Source organism: Bufo bufo, chromosome 6 (genome assembly GCF_905171765.1).
Source record: "Bufo bufo chromosome 6, aBufBuf1.1, whole genome shotgun sequence".
NCBI lineage: Eukaryota > Metazoa > Chordata > Amphibia > Anura > Bufonidae > Bufo > Bufo bufo.
The window spans coordinates 129,152,543-129,161,207 of record NC_053394.1 but is presented as its reverse complement, the minus strand read 5'-3'; positions in this window follow the sequence as shown (position 1 = coordinate 129,161,207).

The window sequence follows — 8,665 nt, the reverse complement described above, 5'->3', positions numbered from 1 at the left end:
AATATTTTTTCAGACACAATTTTCGAATGAATTTTTCTACTCCTATGTAAGTATCAGATTTATTAAGTTGAATCGTTGGCGCAAATTTAAGTCCTTTATTTAATAGATCTATTTGAGGTTTTGTGAGAGGTATAGTGCTTAAATTTACTATGGCATTAGAAGTGTCCATTTGTGCTGTGTCTATCTGTCGTGGTTTTTTCTGCCTTTTTCCCCTACGTAATTTTTTCTTCCTTTGTGTATTTGTGGTCTGTATTGGTGTTGTTGTGTGTGATGTTGCTCTCTGTAGTGTGTAGGCTCCCATTGTTGTGTTTTGTGGTGATGTGATCTGTGATTCTGTTCCTGACTGTTGTGTCGGTATCTTAAATTGAATTGATGTCTGATTGGAGATTTCATCTGTGTCAGTGTGTATGATTGTGGTGTTCGTGGTCGTGCTCTGTGGTGAGGGGGGGTTTGATCTAAAAAATGGTTCTCAGTAAAAACTTCATATCTATTGGTTGTGGGTATTGTATAATTATTTTGTGTATCCAAGTGTGTATCCCTTAACTCCACAGGTTCCTGTGTTTTTAACTGTTTGGTGTGATTCTGTTTGTGTGTTATGTATTTTTCTTGTTTTTTTCGTTATTATGTCATATTCCATTTTATCCAGATTCTTACATAATCTTTCTTGTAGGAGCATATATTCATCATTCTTTGGCAATTTAGCAATAACAACTTTCATTTGTTCAATCTGCGATGTGATTTGTTCAAGGATCTGTATTCTCCTCCTTACGATCATCTCCATTAATGCAATGGATTGTGATCGCAAAAAGGCGTGCCATTCCTGTTCAAATTCCTCATTACATAAATCGTGAGCTGGCGTCTTGGACAGAAGCAATCCTTTGGGTATTTTTCCTTGTTTTATGTATTGGCTTAACATTTTGATTTCCCATCGTTGTTTCAATTGCTTCTATACCAAGAATTCCAGCTCTTTAAATGTGTCAGCCATTGGTTTTTCCCCTAATTGTGTCGTATACATTTCATTTGTGTTATCAAATAGAAATGATTCCACTAACAAACGTTTTTGTTCTATGTGATTCCAGATGTCCATTGCTAGTTGGTGGGGAGCTCAATCCCAAGGAGGGGGTAAAAGTACAATATTATATCTGTATATGACTGTACATGATGTCATTTCCGGGGCCCCGCCCACAAGGGTTTGGCGCCATTTTTACCCTCATACTTCTGTGTATATATACCTGTGGATTTTACTTACCTTTTTATATCTGCTCCTGATGAAGGGGGTATTGTATGGACTTCCAAAATGCGTTGAGCCGTATATCTATTTTCGATCTTCATTGCAGACCTGGCCTTCTTACCTGGATCTCTACCATTCTACGAATGATCCCGGCCGTGGGGGACTCACCCCAGGTGTCTTGAGCTTGTCCTGGAGGTGACCCCCCTAGTGAAGTGAGTGGTCCTTCTTTTCCTCGTTTTTATTTGGCACATAATTTTAATGTAGGTTTAATTGTAGATTCTAAATAGCATTCATTAATTTTACTTTGATCCCTATTGGCCACATCTATACATTGGTGTCTAGTTCATTTCTGGTCACGGTGACTGAATGGGTTCACCGATTTTAATACCATTTTATTCATCTGCTTTCCTTGTGTGAAAGGTTATTTATTTATTAACCACCACATAATTTATTGACCCTCAATATTATCTGGTACAAGATTAGAAGTTTGGCACTCCTCTCCTTCACCCTTATCGGTGACGTTAAAAAAAAGTCCACACTCAGGAGCCTTGTGCCGGCATCCTGGGAGGGCCAGAAGTGACCGTGCATGGTGGATGTCTTGCTCCAGATACATTTGCAGTCTGCTTTTTGCCTCATGTGGCCTGCGAGCTCTGCCTGCTTCTCCTCCCTCTCTGCTGCTCTGTCTCTCCCTCTGAACTCCCCTCCTCTTCCTCTCTTGTGGGCACCCACATGATGTCCATCGACACGTCATCATAGTCACCTTCACCACCACTGTGATTTGAGATCTCGGAGTAGGCAGCAACAGCAGGGACCTCCCTCCTTGGGCTGATCTGGGTATTGTCGTCAGACCGCTGGCTGGCGGCCGTTGCTACCTCCTCTTCCTTATCTGATTTCAAGAATGGCTGTGCATTGGTAAGGTCTGGGAATGGATGGGAAAATAATTCCTCTGACTCGAGTGGAGGGGCTATGGTGGTGGTGGTGGTGTCTTTGGGATGCACACAGCAGAGAGTGAGGAGGGTGCAGATACAGATGATGAGGAGGGTGCAGAAGTGGAAGGCTAAATGAGCCACTCAACCAACTCTGGTGCGTCCTTTGAAGTAATCGTACGCACCTTCTCCAACTTCCCACTTAGGCTCCGGCCTAGTGCATCTGCCCGGCCCCTACCACCCCTACGGAACAGCCTGCCTCTTCCTCTGCCTGTCATTTTAGAAATGACCCTGTGCCTAAGTCCCTAGAGAAGAGCAGTATTTGTGGAAGCAGTTATATCGCAGGCCTCAATCAATATTTGGTGAAAACTGGTATATCAAACCCCTTAATCAGTATTTTGTGGAAGCAGGTATATCGCAGGCCTCAATCAATATTTTGTGGAAGCAGGTAAATTAAACCCCTTAATCAGTGTTTTGTGGAAGCAGGTATATCGCAGGCCTCAATCAGTATTTTGTGGAAGAAGGTATATCACACCCCTCAATCAGTTTTTTTGGGGGCAACAGGTATATCACACCCCTCAATCAGTTTTTTGGGGGGCAACTGGTATATCACACCCGTTGCAAATAGTTGTTCCAATAGCGCTTGTCCCTCTATATAGCTGCGATATCGCAGCAGAAACACACACAACTGTTGCACAATACAAATGCACTATATACTTTCTATGTTAGAAAGTATATTATAGGTATATCACACCCCTCAATCAGTGTTTTGGGGGGCAACAGGTATATCACACCAATTGCAATTAGTTGTTCCAATAGCGTTTGTCCCTCTGTATAGCTGCGGTATCGTAGCAGAACCGCACACAACTGCTGCACAATACAAATGCACTATAATATACTTTCTATGTTATAAAGTATATTATAAGTATTTCACACCCCTCAGTATATCACACCTATCAATAACATCTTAAAAGGACTTTTGTGGCCCTATTAGCCTGCTCCACAAAGCAACCCTGTCCCTGCTCCACAAAGCCACCTCTCCCTACACTGGCAAAACATAGAATGTAAAGTGGCTGCCAGATCGGGTTCTGTGATAGGGTGGGGTTGTGTCCATGTGCTGAAACGTCTCAATTGGCTGTCCTGTCCCACCTGATGGATGTGTTATGGGTCAAAGTTCGGCGCAATGCAAAAGAATATGATGCCGGCGGACATCGCCATATGTTCGCATGTTTGGCGAATTGCAAACGTCCGCCGGGCGAACCGCAAGGCCATCTCTAATGACCTATATTGAAGATAGGTCATCAATATCAGAAACTGTACAACCCCTTTAACATAAAAATTTGATTTAAACAATAGGTAATTTTCTGATGATACATTCCCTTTAAGGAGCTGTTAGTGATGGGGGGGGGGGGGTCCATTTCTGATTTTAAATTGTGTAAAATAACTCCTCGACATCACTGATTATTGCCATAGCAACTGGCTCAATGTAACAAGAGCAACTCAATGGGAAGAATTTATCAAACAGTGCACTGTAGAGTTCTGGTTTTAGGAACGGTTGCAATATGTGACTTTTTCAGCTTATTTGCACTAAAATGTGTGACTGAGGCCACTTTCACACGAGCGTATTGAGAGCCGTCAGTATTCTGGCTCGGGATTTCTGATAATATACCATCAGTATTGTATTTCTTCCTTCCATCATTATTTATGCAATGCACAGACTGTAATGGGTGTATTTGGAAACAAATCCGCACAAAACTCGAACATGCTGCGGATCTCAAATACTGATGGAAATTATACGCCTACGTGAATAGCTCCATTCATTAACATTAGCAGCGAATTCCGGACTGTATACGCATTGCAAATACACTCGTCTGAAAGCAGCCTTACTCCAGTTTTGAAAAAGTGGTGGGAAAGTGGGCATTGTTAGCCATGTTAATTCGTTTCCCTCCAGATTTATCACTGAAACTTTTTCAAAGTTGCAAACAAAGTTGCAAACTCACTTCAGGGGGGTTAAATTTAAAAAACTGGAGCAATTATAGACAAAAGTGTTAGGGTTTAGAGGGGGTTTTCAGGTACTTACTGATGGCCAATATTAAGGACAGGCAATCTGTATGTCATTAGCCGGGGTGTCATTTGGTACATTTGGAGCGAAGTACACCAATGCAGACTTAAGCAAAACTGACTTCAAATACTACCCTCATGAATAAATCTCCCCCTTATGACTTCAGTTTACTTCTTTTGTTATTTGAGGATTAATTATTTGTATTTATTTAATTGCTGCAAATAATAGATAGTCTTCCACTACACTCACAAATGTCCTGTACATGACACAGGAAAGTCCTTGGCACCCCAGACATTCAGCAAGTCGTCTTTGTCAGTGTTCATTGTGAGTTTTTTTTTTTTTTTTACAAAGCGATAAACGATACAGAAATGATTAAACAAGCCCAGTTTGGGACTCAGACACAAAGGGAAAATTTAACCTTTGTCACAACAGTTGGTAATATGTTGGTGCTAATGTATTCGCCAGGCAACAGAGGGCAGGAGAAGTGACATATGGGAAGTGAGACGGATTTTCATGGGAAACTGAGCTCCCATGTAGCAGACAAACTTTTTCCAGCTTGTTCTTTGAGTTGATGTACAGGACAAATGGCAGGAGCCCAGCCTTTGGCCCTTTCCTTTGGAGAAGTCAATTCCATGGGGTTCAAGGTTACCTCTCATCCAAATTGAAGCTTTTCAGGGAATAGAAAGGGGGTGAAAAGGCCGTGAAGATCAGTAATGAGATGTTAGTTCTCTGTGTGTTGTTAATAAACTTATAAATATTCTGAAGAGATTGACAACAATAAAAAAAAATATATATTCCAAAATACACCATTATGTTTTGTACATGTGTTGAGAACTAAATTTATCCTAGCAGATTATGATAGCTCAGAACGGATGTCATATCTGTCATATCCTGTAAAAATGAAAGCTATGGTGTCAGTCATATCTCACTTAACCAACCCCATTATTTATGGTCTACAAATCAGAGCATGAACTTTTTTGAATGGGAAAATATATACCGTATTTTTCGCCCTATTAGACGCACCGGCCCATAAGACGCACCTAGGTTTTAGAAGGGGACAATAATAAAAAATTATTTTTCATTACACCTCAGGTCAGACCACCAATCAGACCCCCAATGTTAATCAGACCTGAGCTTACAGCCCCAATAAGACCCTTAATGTTAATAAGACCCCAATAAGACATCAGATAAGACCCCAAATCAGACCTCAGCTGAGACCCCAATGTGAATGACCCCCAATTAGACCTCAGATAAGAGCCACATGCCTCTCATCAGCCCCCAGTAGCCTCATATCAGCCCCCAATAGCCTCATTTCAGCCCCCAGTAGCCTCATTTCCCCCCCAGTAGCCTCATATCAGCCCCCAGCAGTGTTTAAGCCCCCATCAGCCTCATATGGGTTAAAATAAAACAACCACTTACCTCTCCTGCTCCGGACGCCACCGCTCCTCTCCTCCAGCATGCTCTGTCTTCTGGCTGTGCTGTAAAGGCTGCGCACAGCAAAAGATCACAGAGCGCAGTCACGCTGTGTGCAGCCTTCACAGCCGAGAACCAGGAAGCGGTAAGTACAAAGCCTTCACTGCTTCACAGTGCTCTGATACTAATGAGCGCTTCCATAATGGTAGCGCTCATTAGTATTCGCCTCATAAGACGCAGGGGCATTTTTCCCCCACTTGGGGCAAAAAAATGTGTCTTATGGGGCAAAAAATACGGTACTTTTTAAATTTATAATTTTATTTTAATTTTATTTATTTTACATTAATGTTAATGGACATTAAGAAAAAATCCAGGTAGGTTTAAAGTAGGACCTGCCTAACTGAGACCACCTTGGCGCTGGGTAGGTGAGCACAGATGTGTTTTGATCAAAATATATTGGCTGAGAGTCTCAGATTTTGTTATTGCCAGCGGCAGTTTCTTAACGCACGGGAGGTAAACATGTAGTACTTTTCTGCCGGGGAAAGAGTGTCTTTTAATGGTCCATTTTAGAGATGAGCGAACCAATTCTAATGACCTCTTCACCTGTAAGATGCTGTCCATGGAGGTGAAGAAGCCCCCACCTGGCGCAAGATAAACAGGGCCAGGCATTTAGCCTGCCTGCGAAGTTGCAGCTCCGAAGGCCAGGCATTATTTTTCCATGATTTTATAAATGTAGCCATGCACATCCACATATTTACTATCATATCGTGCAGGATGTTTTGTATGTTTTTTTATCAATTAGTACACCCCTGATAAAAATCTGTCGACAGAGTGAATTGCAAAGGTGGTCTTTTCTTCTGACAATGTATTTATTTTATTTATCTATTAATGACTGTTTGTACTTGAACCCCCTGTTCGTAAGGCACTGTGGAATATGTTGGCCATATATAAATAAAGATTATTATTATTATTTATTACTTCCAAACACGCAAGTTATGCGGCAAAATCGGGGCGTGCAAGGTTCATCGAATTTTTTATAACGTTTGTTTTGTACCCAACTCAGGTCAGGTCAAACTGAAGTTGTTCCAATTGCCTTGAAAGTTGGTATATAACCCCCTCTAGCCTTCTAGGATTCATAATTTTTAGGGAAAACTAGTTATCTTTTTTTAATTAATTTTTATGATTTTTTTTCCCCCTCCAACATTCCCTGTCCCCAAGCTCTGGAACGCAATGACAGCAATAGTAAATGATGTCTAAGTGACACTGACATACCTAGCTATAGGTAAACGCACATGAGGGTGTTATCATATAGCATGTTTAAAAAGCCACATTGCCGGCACATGTCTCATGCTTTTTCATATTCCAAAGCGTTCAAAAATCGTCCATTATTGGGAGCAGATGATGTTTAAACACTGTGCTATGGGATAAAAAAAAGTTATATAAAAACAAACATGGCTCACAGAAAAATCATTATTTGAGCTATATTTTTGGACAAAAAAAAGTGTCTTTGGGGAACGTGATGGTTGGCAAGTTGCATTAGTGACAAAATGCAGGCTGTAGCAGCAGCTGTACAGAACATGATAGTAGGTGGGCAGACAGCAAGAGTGGCAAGATGGGGCACTGGCAGCAAGGAGAAGTCTATTCTTCGCATTCAGCCTGCCTGGACTGTGAGAAAATTTCTGTAATGACACATATATGCCACCTCATGAAATTACCTCCCCCCCCCCCCCCCCCCACAAAAAAAAAAAATTACATTTCAACCATGTTGACCCCCCTCCCAAAAAATTTTTTCAAAACTTCAACCCTGTTAATATCCCCTCACCCCCCTCAAAAATTTGAGGGCCTTTGAGGGCTCATTCACACGACCGTACGAATGAGTCCGCATCCATTCCGCAATTTTGCTGAATGGGTGCAGACCGATTCATTTCAATGGGGCCACTAAAAATGTGGACAGCACACCATGTGAAGTTGTTCTGTTCCATAGCCCCGCAAAAAATCTAGAGCATGTATAGGCATTTCTATAATGGGCTGCCCATTCCATTCCGCAAATTGAGGAATGCACACAGACGGCATGCGTGTTTTGCGGACTGTAAAACACGTCACGGTTACAGTGATAAAATATTGGTATTGACGCAGTAATTACGTAAATTTATGCTGCACCTTAAATATATTTACCCACACACACACACACAATTTTTTTTTAGAAATTTCTACTGTGTGGAAACTGAGTACATGGAAACTGACCCTCAGGCATTAGTAGCATGATGCAAGCCCTAGCATTGCCTGGACTGTGACAAAATCTTGGTATCTTTGTCATCCTCCTTGTCCATGGCAGATTCCCTTTCTGTGTTCTGTAAGAAGGTACAAGGAATCATCGTGGATGATAGGTACGTGTCACCGAGGTTCCTGGCCTCGGTGGAGTGAGAGTCGGTTTTTATGTGTCAGCAGCAGTTGCTGTTTGACACCTTAATAATTAGTATGGCTGTAATAGCTGATCTGGAACGGCTCTTACTGGGAGTAGTCAAAGTGCTGGGTGGGTGACTATTCCCCATGTTCCAGGCCGGGTTTTGCCAGGCATAAAAAACAGCCAGAAATGCCAGGTGGGGAGGATTACCTCCATTTGACAGTGGAGCTCAGGAGGTCTGTGATCTGAGGGCTGTGTTGGGATCTGAGGTTTGAACCCGGTTGGAGGACTCAGGCCCCTCTAAAGGTGAACAGGCTGCCTATGGACTTGATGAGGCTGAACTGCTAACAGGGTGTGAATTAACACCCAGGAGAAAAGGTGACTTCTATTGTTTATCGACTTTCCTTGTGTGAACAAACACCAAGCCACCTACGTTTTGTGATACACCTTATCTGCATTTTGTTATACACCAATGTGTGAATAAACACTGCTGTTTTATTCAAGAACTGTGTACTTTGCCTCTATACTGCATCCGCTAGTCCTAACTACCATATCAAATCCCCCACAGTCCCGTTTCCCCAACAGCCATAGGGCAGACAGCAAGATGTGTCAGTTACTCTTCTTCCGCC